The 11,476-nt window shown below is 48.1% G+C and overlaps 2 non-coding genes across 2 annotated transcripts; both read left to right on the plus strand.

Moving 5' to 3' along the window:
• The first annotated feature begins 7,596 nt into the window (after positions 1-7,596).
• Positions 7,597-7,668, plus strand: TRNAT-CGU (transfer RNA threonine (anticodon CGU)). The gene has a single exon. It is a non-coding gene; the product is annotated as a tRNA-Thr (tRNA).
• A 3,182-nt stretch (positions 7,669-10,850) lies between these two features.
• TRNAT-CGU (transfer RNA threonine (anticodon CGU)) lies at positions 10,851-10,922 on the plus strand. The gene has a single exon. It is a non-coding gene; the product is annotated as a tRNA-Thr (tRNA).
• Positions 10,923-11,476: the final 554 nt, after the last annotated feature.

An 11,476-nucleotide genomic window follows, 5' to 3' on the forward strand; every position in this document is an offset into this window, starting at 1 on the left:
TGTAAGTAGTGAGGACTTGATCAACGTACTACTAGGGTCTGATTGCCAAAGATGGAGATGAGTATTTGGATGAAGATGGTTGCTGTGTGTTTGAGTTTGGGAGAGCTGCTGTGAAGAGAAGAGGGCATTTATCAATGATCACATTTACAATGAGATCTGGGTGGAATATTACTGCCCAGAATCGCATTGTAAAATGCGATCCTATCACAGGGATGTATCGTCCCCCACCCGCAGGGACAGGGTTCCGAAAGGAGCCCGTCCATGTGACGTGCTAAGCCTGGCGCTGGGAGTCTGTGCATGCGCAGTTAGCGCTGACCCCCCCCCCTACTGAATGGTGGTAGCCCAGGGATGCGATGCGCTGCTGCCCGATGTTGATACATTGGGCAGCTACACATCCCCATAGAAACCTATGGTGGAGGCGGCCGGAGGCGGTGCAGGAGGGATCGGAGATAACTTCTGCAGTCCCTTCTGATACATTCCAGTGACCAGTGGTGTAACTATGGAGGGTGCAGGGGGTGCAACTGCTATGGGGCCCGGGGCTTGGGGGGGGCCCGAGGGCCCAGCAGGCAATCCCCTGCACCCTTTTTAATGAAAATACTTTGTTTTTGAATTGATAAAGTAGCCACGGCACAGAGTTCGGGGCGGGTAGGGAACTAGGCAGAATATAGACAGGTCGGCACTCAACAGTGCCACAGCTGCCTTTTCTGTTTTCTATTTGTTGGGGCTTGTGCAGTCAGCCCTGTACAGTCCCGGGACCCAAGCGCAGCGCCGCAGAGCCAGCGATGTACCCACGGGAAGACTGAAAAAGATAAACATTGCAGCGAGTCCTACGGCTGCCTGAACAGGTAGAGGGAGGTGGGCGTGGCGAGTGCCGGGGTAGCCACATGCCGAATTCAAAGCGGCGGCATGTGGATCACACAGGCTGCTTACCTCGGCTGCTGATGGCCCCCTTCTCCCGCTCTCCAGCTTGTATATGCAGGTATGTGCAGAGCCTGCCCCACCTCTTTCTGCAGCCTGACACCCCTTATTTATTTTGCTGATGCCTCACCCCTGCATATCTCAGCCAGCCACCCTACTCTCCCCTTGTGTCTGCAGAGCCTGACTTACCCTTGCTGCCCCCCCTCCCCCCCCCAGCACTTCATAACCCTGCCATCGGCCCCACCCCCACTCTCCAGGGTGTGCCTGCAAAGCCTGATCCCCCCCATGTTGTCTTGCTAATGCCCCCCCCCCACACACACAAGTCAAAACTTGCCTCCCAAGCATGTGTCTACAGAGCCTGAACCCACCCCCTTGCAGTAGAGAGTATGTGCAAGATGACTCCCCATATGCCTGAAATTGTCAGCCCTTTTCTTTTGTGTCTCTCCATTCTCTGTCTCCATAACACACTGACAATCCCATTCCCCAACTATGGGCCTTATTCGAGTTCACACTTTGAGACAAAATCCTTCTTAGATGGACAAAACCATGTGCACTGCAGGGGGGCAGATGTAACTTGTGCAGAGAGAATTAGATTTGGGTGGGGTTTTACTTCAACGTGAGATCTATATTGCAGTGTTAAAATAAAGCAGCCAGTATTTACCCTGCAAAGAATCACCAAAAAATCTCCAAATCTATTTCTATCTGCACATGTTACATCTGCCCCCCTGCAGTGCACATGGTTTTGTCCATCCAAGAAGGATTTTGTCAGAAAGAGTGAACTCGAATAAACCCCTATGTCTCTCTCTCTCTGACACTCTCTCTCGCAAGGTTGGGGGGGGGGGCTTTCAAGATGTTGCTATGGGGCCCACCACACTGTAGTTACGCCCCTGCCAGTGACACTTAATATTTGCGGCTAACTGGGGATTTGGCCGCAAATATATAATGATAAATGGGAAACAGAAACATTTGTGCCACACATTGCAAATCGGTTAAGAGCAATGTACTTTTAGTACAAGATTGCATTGTATCTAATACAAAAAGTGTGCTACAGCAGCCTGCTTTTTGTACTGGATACAATGCAATCTACTACAAAAATATCGGGCTGAACAGGCTTTCTGTGCTATGTGATGTGTGCGGGGACGCGCATTACATCGCATCGCACCTGAAAAATGCACAATATATGGTAAAAGGATGCAGTCAACTTACCAGCAGTCAAAATACCGTCAACAATTGGCAGTCAAAATTCTGACATGTTGAAAATGTTGACATTCATTATGCTGTCATTGTCAAAATGCAGACATTTAAAATGTCGACATGTCAAAAATTCAACATGAGTTTTTCATGATTTTTTTCTTTGAAACTGACTTGTTTTTCACGGTCCATAGACACCCTCCCCCCCCCCCCCCCATATTTTTTACATTTTAAATGTTGCCATTTTGACCATGGCGACATAATGATTGTGGGCATTTTGAATGTCAGTATTTGGACTGTTTCCCAATGCTTGTCAGTATTTTGAATTTTGGGAAATCATACTGATCATATTTGTAACACATAGGACAGATCATCGGGGAAATGTTGGGCAGATGTATGGCTCACACACATAGATCTGCAGAAACAAATATGTTTATAAGAACAAATAAGAACATTCATTAATATTGACAATATAAGAACTTTAAAGAACATATAGAAGTAATGATTAAAGAACAATAAATAAAATCAAAGTTAATCATCCTTAGGGAGGAGCTTCAGTGCCTGAACTATGCAGAGGAAAGGGTCCTGAGCTCCCAATGTCTATCTCCACATGACTTCAGTGAAATACGACTGGAGCTTGTGTCGCGCAGTGCCTCTTACTTGCGCCCCACAGTCGCTCCACATTTTGCGTATGGACTCCTGTGGCTGGGTCAATAAAATGGGATTACTTTACATGTATTCTGCGTCCCCTCGTGGGGCTCGCCACTCTTCGCCGACGTGGATAGTGGCGGTATGAAAAGGTCAGAGGACGCGTTCTGCCGCCGCTCGCCACGCTTTGGGGTGGCGTTGATACTGGAGGTGACGCTAAACAATGGCATAGGTGCTTTCAATTTGAAGCACCCATCACATGTCATACTATGCACACATCACATGACATCCCATCACATCTCATCGCATGGGTGCTTCTACTATGAAATATTGCATCGAATCCCATCGCACCTGGTGCCCTGCGATCACATGCGATATTTCATTGTATAAGCACTCCTGTGCACTTTATATGGACATCGCATCACACTATACACGCTGCGTGATGCGATGCGATTTCACTATGGAGAATAGCCCAGTAAGCTAAAAGCCAGTGCGGAACTACCATGGGTGCAGGGGGTGCAGCTGCTATGGGGCCCGGCGGCTGGTGGGCCCCATGGACAGCAAGCACTCCCCTGCCTTTTCCTGCGCTGGCGCTGAGCGGGGGGAGACCCAACAGGGAACAGCACTTGCCGGGGGGAGACCCAACAGGTCTCCCACAGACACCCTATAACCGCCGGTGCCCGCAATGCCTCCCTCAAACCAGTACCTGTAATTGATGACAGCCGGGAAGACTGTATGTGCGCTGCCCGGCTGTAGTCTCCCCCCGAACCGCCCGCACGCAGTACCTGTAATTGATGACAGCCGGGCAGACTGTATGTGCGCTGCCCGGCTGTAGTCTCCGGCAAGATAATCTGTATTTTCACAGATCTCCTGATGGACCACCGGCAGCCAATCAGGAGCGGCTATCAATGCCGCCGCTCCTGATTGGTCCAGCGGGAGATATGAAAATACAGATTCTCTTGCCGGAGACTACAGCCAGGCAGCGCACATACAGTCTGCCTGGCTGTCATCAATTACAGGTACTGCGTGCGGACGGTTCGGGCTGTTCGGGGGGAGACTACAGCCGGGCAGCGCACATACAGTCTGCCCGGCTGTCAGCTACCTACGGGCGGGCGGGCGGACAGACAGACGTCCGGGCGGAGCAGGGGGCGACAGGTGCCCCTTTTGTGTGGTGGCCCCGGGGCGACCGCCCCTGTCGCCCCGTGCTTAATCCTCCACTGACCTAATATACCTTCTACTGTAAAGAAAGACATGTGGTGCAGATGCACACTCCATATTATTAATCAAAATCAATCAATAATAGAGGTTCTTGGTATATTCGTTGGCCAAGAAATATACCAAGAACCTCTATTATTGATTGATTTTGATTAATAATATGGAGTGTGCATCTGCACCACATGTCTTTCTTTGCAGAACTACAAGTCCCAGCATGATAGCACCTCATGTAAATCGGGTGTGCATTCTAAGATCCCCCCCCCCATTACCTTCTACTGTATCATACCCATCCCCCTTTGCTATTCTGACCTCCACACCACCCCACCGTCCTCATTTGGGTGAAGTGCTGGGGGGCCCTTTCAGAATTTTGCTATGGGGCCCACAATGGTGTAGTTACGCCTCTGCTAAAAGCACTGCCCTGCCAGGAAACAAGTACCCAGTTTAATTCTTCAGCTACATCCGAGAGCATGAAAAAAAGTAGCGCACATGTGCCTGACATGCTTTAAAACTCCATTCCAGTGAGATGAGGGAATTCTTGGGCCAAATCAAATGAAGCTGGGCTATATCCATGTGGACATTTTTGCAAACCTAAATAATACCTTTTTTATACCAAAAAGCAAATTACCAGGTTAAAGCTTTTTAACCCAGGAATTTGCTGAATAACCCCGGGTCTTAATTTCCGGGGCGCCAACCCTGCTCTTTACCAGGGTCGGCGAGCTGGGATTTAAGACCCGTGTTTACCCTTTCACACCAAAGAAAAACCAAGGTTATTCAGCATATTCTCAGGTTAAAAAGGTTTAACCCAGTAATTTGCTGCTCGGTGTGAAAGGGGGGTCAGCCTGCCCCCAGCAAATTGACCCAGCACTCAAAGTGCCGAATAGTTGCTGGGTCGCCTGTGTAAAAAGGGGGGGGGGGGGGGGTATAAAGGGCCGAATTCAGAGACTTACAAGATTGGTTTGCATATTATCAAAACCATGTTGTACAACAGACAGGGCAGATTTTTTATTTTTTATTAAAGTATTGAGTATAATACTGTACATAAATAAAAATGTATATAATTACAACAATCGAAACCGTTTGTTTTTTAAGGGACACTGAGGAAACACAATACTGAATGCAGTGACAATAACAAATAGAGGCAACACTACAGTATATACTGTAGTGAGGATGAGGCATGAGAAGACACAAAAGCGTAAACACAAAGGTGTAGTCTATGAGCTATAGGGGGTCTTCTCAATAGACTCCAGTTTAGGTGGGGTAGATTTGAAATGTTTTTAATGCTAAATGTCATTGTAAGAAACAAAGCTCTAACAGTATATGCAGAAGTAGCCAGTTCCAGGCAAGCAAAATAATGCATTTGCATTTTTTCTTCCTCTTTTCTCTTGTCTCTGAATCTTGTCCAACATGTTTGCCATTTCTGCAATGAATGTTGTAAACAGATTAGGAATCCTCACAGGTTGGGATACATATGGATGACCGGTGGTTGGGATGCTGGCAGTCAGAATACCGATGCCGGCATCCTGAACCCCCCTTCTAAGTGCCCAACCATACTTCCCTCCTCGCAGCCTAACCTTAAGCTAGTGCCTAATCCTGATCCCCCCTTCCCTGGCCTGACCCTAACCTGATAAATTATACTTAGGTTTGGCATCCTGGTAATTGGTATGCCGGCGTCCATATACTGAACTTCGGGATGCTGAACGCATTCCCCCAGGTCATTTGTCACTGGCTATACAAAGATCACATTAAGGGGCCCATTTACCAATTATCGCATTTACAATGCGATCTGGGTCGAATATTACCGCACAGAATCGCATTGTAAAATGAGATCCTATCACAGGGATGTATCATCCCTGAAGCGCAGGGACAGGGCTTTCTAAAGGAGCCCATCCCTGTGGTGTGCTGAGCCGGGCGCCGGGGGGCTATGCATGCACGGTTAGCACTGACCCCCCACGCGCTGACTGCACTGCCCCGCTTCAGCACAATGTGTGTGGCCAAGGGATGCGATGCGCTGCTGCCCGATGTTGATACATCGGACAGCTTGGCATCCCCCATAGTAACCTATGAGGGAAGTGGCCGGCGGCGGTGCAGGAGGGATTGCAGCAGGGATCGGAGATTCCTGCTGCGGTCCCTCCTGATACATTCCAGTGATACAGGTGTTTTCGGGGATTTAGCCCGCAAATATTGTATGCTAAATGTGCCCCTAAACTCTAAGGTAAATCCCTTTAAAACACCTGTTATTGGGGGGGGGGGGGGGGGGTAATATTCAGTGGTGGCCCTTACTTCTATGGAGGAGGGTTGGCTGCCGCTGGTTGCGATGCCAGACCACCCATCCGCTGCCACCACTGCTGGTCCCTGCCGCCGGTGCTTGCTGCTGGTCCCGACTTCTGCCGCGGTTGTGGGACGGGCGCATGCGCAATAGTATTGTGCATGCACTGGCCCATTTATGGGCTGCTTCAGTAGCATTCGATAGTAGCATATTCACTGTCCTGGATCTGGCGCATGCATAGTAACGTCCTTGGTAATGCGTATGTGCAGGACCCGTTTTTGTGGGATGCCGCCGCAGCATCCCGTAGAGGAATCCCAGAGGGAGTAAACACCTCCAAACGGAACTGCCTTGGGTGACTGGCAGGTCGGACTTCCAATAGGAAGCCACTGCCAGTCACAATGAAGCCAGTGCAGTCTCACAGACTGCATCTGGCTTCACACGGTGGTGGATTTTTTAGTTTCTATGGGGGTTGCGAAGCTGTCCGATTTATCAAGCACCATTAAAACTTACCAAAGGATCTCTCCCTGATAGTTTTGGCCTGCACAGCAGCAGCATTGCAGTGTAATGGTGCTCATCGCTTGCGATACAATACGCACTTCCGCAAATCTCAAATCACAAGTCAAAAAATTATGTGCAGCCCATACTTTCTGTACCAGATCGCATCTAGTTAAAATTGCACATTGTTGGAGCGTATTGCATGCGGTTTGAACTAGATGCGATGCAATCTAGTACAGAATGCATGCAGTAGAAAACCACCACCATCACTGTAACCTCTGCCCCGGGGGTTCTCAAACTCGGTCCTCGGGACCCCACACAAGTTCACGTTTTCCAGGTTACCTGACAGGTGCACTCCTTACTGACTGACACATTTTAAAAGATCCACAGGTGGAGCTAAAAAATGCTCTTCTCCTGGACTTCCCTGGTAATGTATGATTGTGGTGAAACACCTTTACCTAGCTCCCCACAGGTGATGGCAATCATACATTACCAGGGAAGTCCAGGAACAGAGCATTTTCTCCCGCATGGAGATGGTCAGGTAGGCAAGTATGCCATGAAACCAAATGCAATGGGGAAATATATATACATCCACGCCATTGAGGCTTGCACAATTACATGTAATGCATCTGCCCAGGTGGACTCACATCAGATGGACACACATTCATTTTTTTTATCATGTAATTTGCATGGTTGCGACCTGGCAAATGACAGGTTAAATATACTAGTATACTCTTACTTTCCAGTGTATTGTCACATATAAATCCTCACCCTCCCACTGTTACAATTATATCAGTTTGACCCTTGCTATAGTTGTATACACAGCTATACCTGCAGACAGAGTCCACATCTTTCATGTAAGAGGCGCAGTGGCCAAGTGGTAAGGCGTCGGTCTCGTAAACCGAAGATCATGGGTTCAATCCCCATCTGTGCCTGAGATTTTATTCCTAAATTGCATTTATTCTAAACAGCAAATAAAATAACTTTATAAATCATGTCTACGCACTGTGTCACCTAGTAAAACCATTGATTTAATACACACACACACACACACACACACACATATATATATATATACACAGAAATATTTACCACAGTATCTATTTGGCATATGGTCATTGAGCCGACACCTGAAATAGGTAGACATGGCTAAAGTCGGAATGTCTACACAAGCATTAGGTCAGCAATGGGAAGGTCAAGGGAACAGTCAAAATGTCGACATGATTTTTTCAAGTTTTTTTGTGTGCAAAAGGTGGCATTTCATGCCCTACCATCCACTACGGTGTGGAGGGAAAATTAAATATTGTGCTGAGGGCAGCGAGCCCGAAGTATAGCGAGTGCGGCAAGTGCAGTGAGTACACTAATTTACGCAATACACTTAGACAGTGTCCATGTCGACATTCAGGTAAAAAAACAAAACGCAAAAACTCATGTCAACCTTTTGACTGTCGACCTAATGCTTTTGTTGACCTTCCGACCCTGTCGACCTAAGGCCTATCGACTTCAGCGGTCGACCTAAATTGTGTCGACCCATACCCATCCATTTAAACTGGGACACTAATAAATTACACAGGTTCTGTGGCTGTTAGACTTCAACATATACTGCAGGAACTCAATTCCTGAACCTCTAATTAAATATGACATCAGGAACTGGGTTCCTGAACCTGTTCTGGGCCAAAGTGTACTTTCCATAAGATACATTTTATTTTAAAGTAACCTGTCAGTTCCTTTGGTACTCTTTACTTTTTACTTAGAAGGGCGCCCATCATGGCCATCTCGGGCATTGAATGCACTAAAAAATCGGGTGCGATGCGACCGACGAGATGCCCGCGATTTCCCATAGGGAACAATGTTAAATATCTCAATTGACCCAATTTTCCTGTTCAATGCCTCAATTGACCCGATTTTTCCATAGGAAACAATGTTAAATGGGCTACAGAGGCCAAATAGGCACCCTGAAGTGTATAATGTCCACCCGAATTGTTAACGCCACCCCACGATCAACGTCAACCCGAAGCGTGGCGAGCACAGCGAGCCCGCGAGGGGCGGCGGTACGCGTCCTACGACCTTTTCATACCCCCACTATCCACGTCGGCGTGGAGTTGAGAATAGAGGTATCCGCGTCCCCTCGCGGGCTTCACAGCTGTCCGCGTGCGCTCGCCACGCTTCGGGCTCGGTGGCTCGCTGCGCTCGCCACACTTTCTATTCTCAACTCCACGCCGACGTGGATAGTGGGGGTATGAAAAGGTCGTAGGACGCGTACCGCCGCCCCTCGCGGGCTCGCTGTGCTCGCCACGCTTTGGGTTGACGTTGATCGTGGGGTGGCGTTAACAATTCGGGTGGACATTATACACTTCAGGGTGCCTATTTGGCCTCTGTAGCCCATTTAACATTGTTTCCTATGGAAAAATCGGGTCAATTGAGGCATTGAACAGGAAAATTGGGTCAATTGAGATATTTAACATTGTTCCCTATGGGAAATCGCGGGCATCTCGTCGGTCGCATCGCACCCGATTTTTTAGTGCATTCAATGCCCGAGATGCCCGAGATTTTTTACTAACGATGCCCACGATCAAAATCGTGGGCGCCGTTCTAAGTAAAGAGTACCGTTCCTTTATTTCTAAATAAAATCTCTCTCTCTCTCTCTCTCTCTCTCTCTTTCAAAATAGTACATGTTCAGTATCCCTTGGGCGGGATTCTCTAAAATCCGCAGCCCAGTATCGCCGGCATTCGCATTTCTAATGACCGCATGTTCTCTAGCATATTCTCTAAAATATGCGGTCATTAACGCAAGGGACAGCTCTTGCGGTAAGAGCTGTCCCTTGCGATGCGGCACCGTTGCTTGACTTCCGGGTCTATGACCCGGGAGTCCGTCTGCGCATGCGCAGACTGACGCTCCGGCCGCGGGGCATGCTGGGAGGGATCCGTGAACGGATCCCTCACACACCGCTGCGGTAAGAAGCCCATAGGCTTCTGCAGGGAACCGCCAGCTTTTTCTGGCGATTCCCTCCGCAGCGCTGACACTGCGGAGGGGGGTTAGAGAATACAGAAATGCGGTAAAAACCCCGATAACGGGGTTTTTACCGCATTTCTGTGATAGAGAATCTCGCCCCTTATCCGCAATGCTTGGGACCACTCGGAACCAGGTATTTTACCTGGTCCCCCAATGTCCACAGTGTCCACTGGTATCCACAACGGCCTTTGGAATCCTCTTCAGCGCCATCTCCAGTTCCAGGAGTGCATTGCGCAAGTGCTCTGGTGACATCACAGGCGCACCCACGCAATGCATTCTTTGGACCGGGGATGCCGCTGATGAGGATTCCGATGGCCGCTGTGGACCCCGAGGGACGAGGTAAGTATAAAAGAGTTGGAATCGTTTGGTCTACAGCAAGTTGGTTGACAAGCATTAGGTCGCCACCATTAGGTCAACATGGGGAAAGGTCGACATGGGTCTAGGTCAACATGGGGAAAGGTCAACAGGTTAATAGGTCAATACAAGCATTAGGTCGACAGTGTCTAGGTCGACAGTCAAAAGGTTGACATGGGGTTTTTCACAGTTTTTTTTTTACCCAAATGTCGACACAGTCGTCATGGACACAGTTTCCAATGCTCCGCATGCACTCGCATCGCTCGCAATGCTTCAGGCATGCTATTTTATTCTCCCACCACACCCTAGTGCAGGCATTCCCAGGGTCACGAAGATGCAATCGCGTTGGTCAAGCCCCACACTGGTGATCCGCCAGCCTTTCCACCCCCATCCCGCCCTGTCAGTGGCTCCTCTCAACCCTGCCTCACAGGAAGTATGCAACGATTATATATATATATATCTATATATATATATAGATATATATATAGATAGATATATATATATATAGATATATATATATATATATAGATATATATATATATCTATATATATATATATATATATACACACATTACCCACCCATTTATAATCAATTTCTTTATATACTGTAGACTAATAAACTATGCCATCCACCAATGTGTAAAACAGAAACTTGTCTACACTGTCAATGTCCTCAGAGTTATCAGTCCTCAAAAGTTGTCTGCACACTTCTATTCAGATGTCACCTAAACACGTGACTAACGCAAATGAGGCGCGGTGGCCAAGTGGTAAGGCGTCGGTCTCGTAAACCGAAGATCACGGGTTCGATCCCCGTCCGTGCCTACTATAAATGCTGACATTTTAGAGTAAGAAAAGAAATGAAAAACAGACCTGTATACTCGTCTCCATCCGTGCCTCGTAAAAAAGTACGACATTTTACAATACAGAAATGTGATAACCAATCGTTCCGTACACATCTGTACCCAGATACAAGTAGTGTACAATGTACTGGATATATATAATGCTTTGACACCTCCCATTATAGAATGTTACCAGATTGTATATGACAGGATCAAAAAAAAAAGTGTGTGTGATGAATCGCTCCCATGCAGCGACAGCAATAATGTCCCATCTGTCCTGTTATTATTGTATGCCGCTGCTGCATATTAACTACTGCTGTCTACCTTGAAGTTCTGTGTACCGGTGATATTGTAATTGCGGCCGCCAGAGTGCGCTGTGCCCCTGCTCCCGGCTACATGCATGCAGGGACGGGGCGAGTACAGAACGAGCTATGGCCAGGCTTATGTAGTCTGCACGCAGCATGATGAATGTATACGGTGGGGAGAGAGAACTGCTGTGTCTGTGCCTGCATAAGATCCCAGACTCCCCCCTCCCCA

Source organism: Crinia signifera, chromosome 6, assembly GCF_055691185.1.
Source record: "Crinia signifera chromosome 6, ASM5569118v1, whole genome shotgun sequence".
In the NCBI taxonomy this organism is placed as follows: domain Eukaryota; kingdom Metazoa; phylum Chordata; class Amphibia; order Anura; family Myobatrachidae; genus Crinia; species Crinia signifera.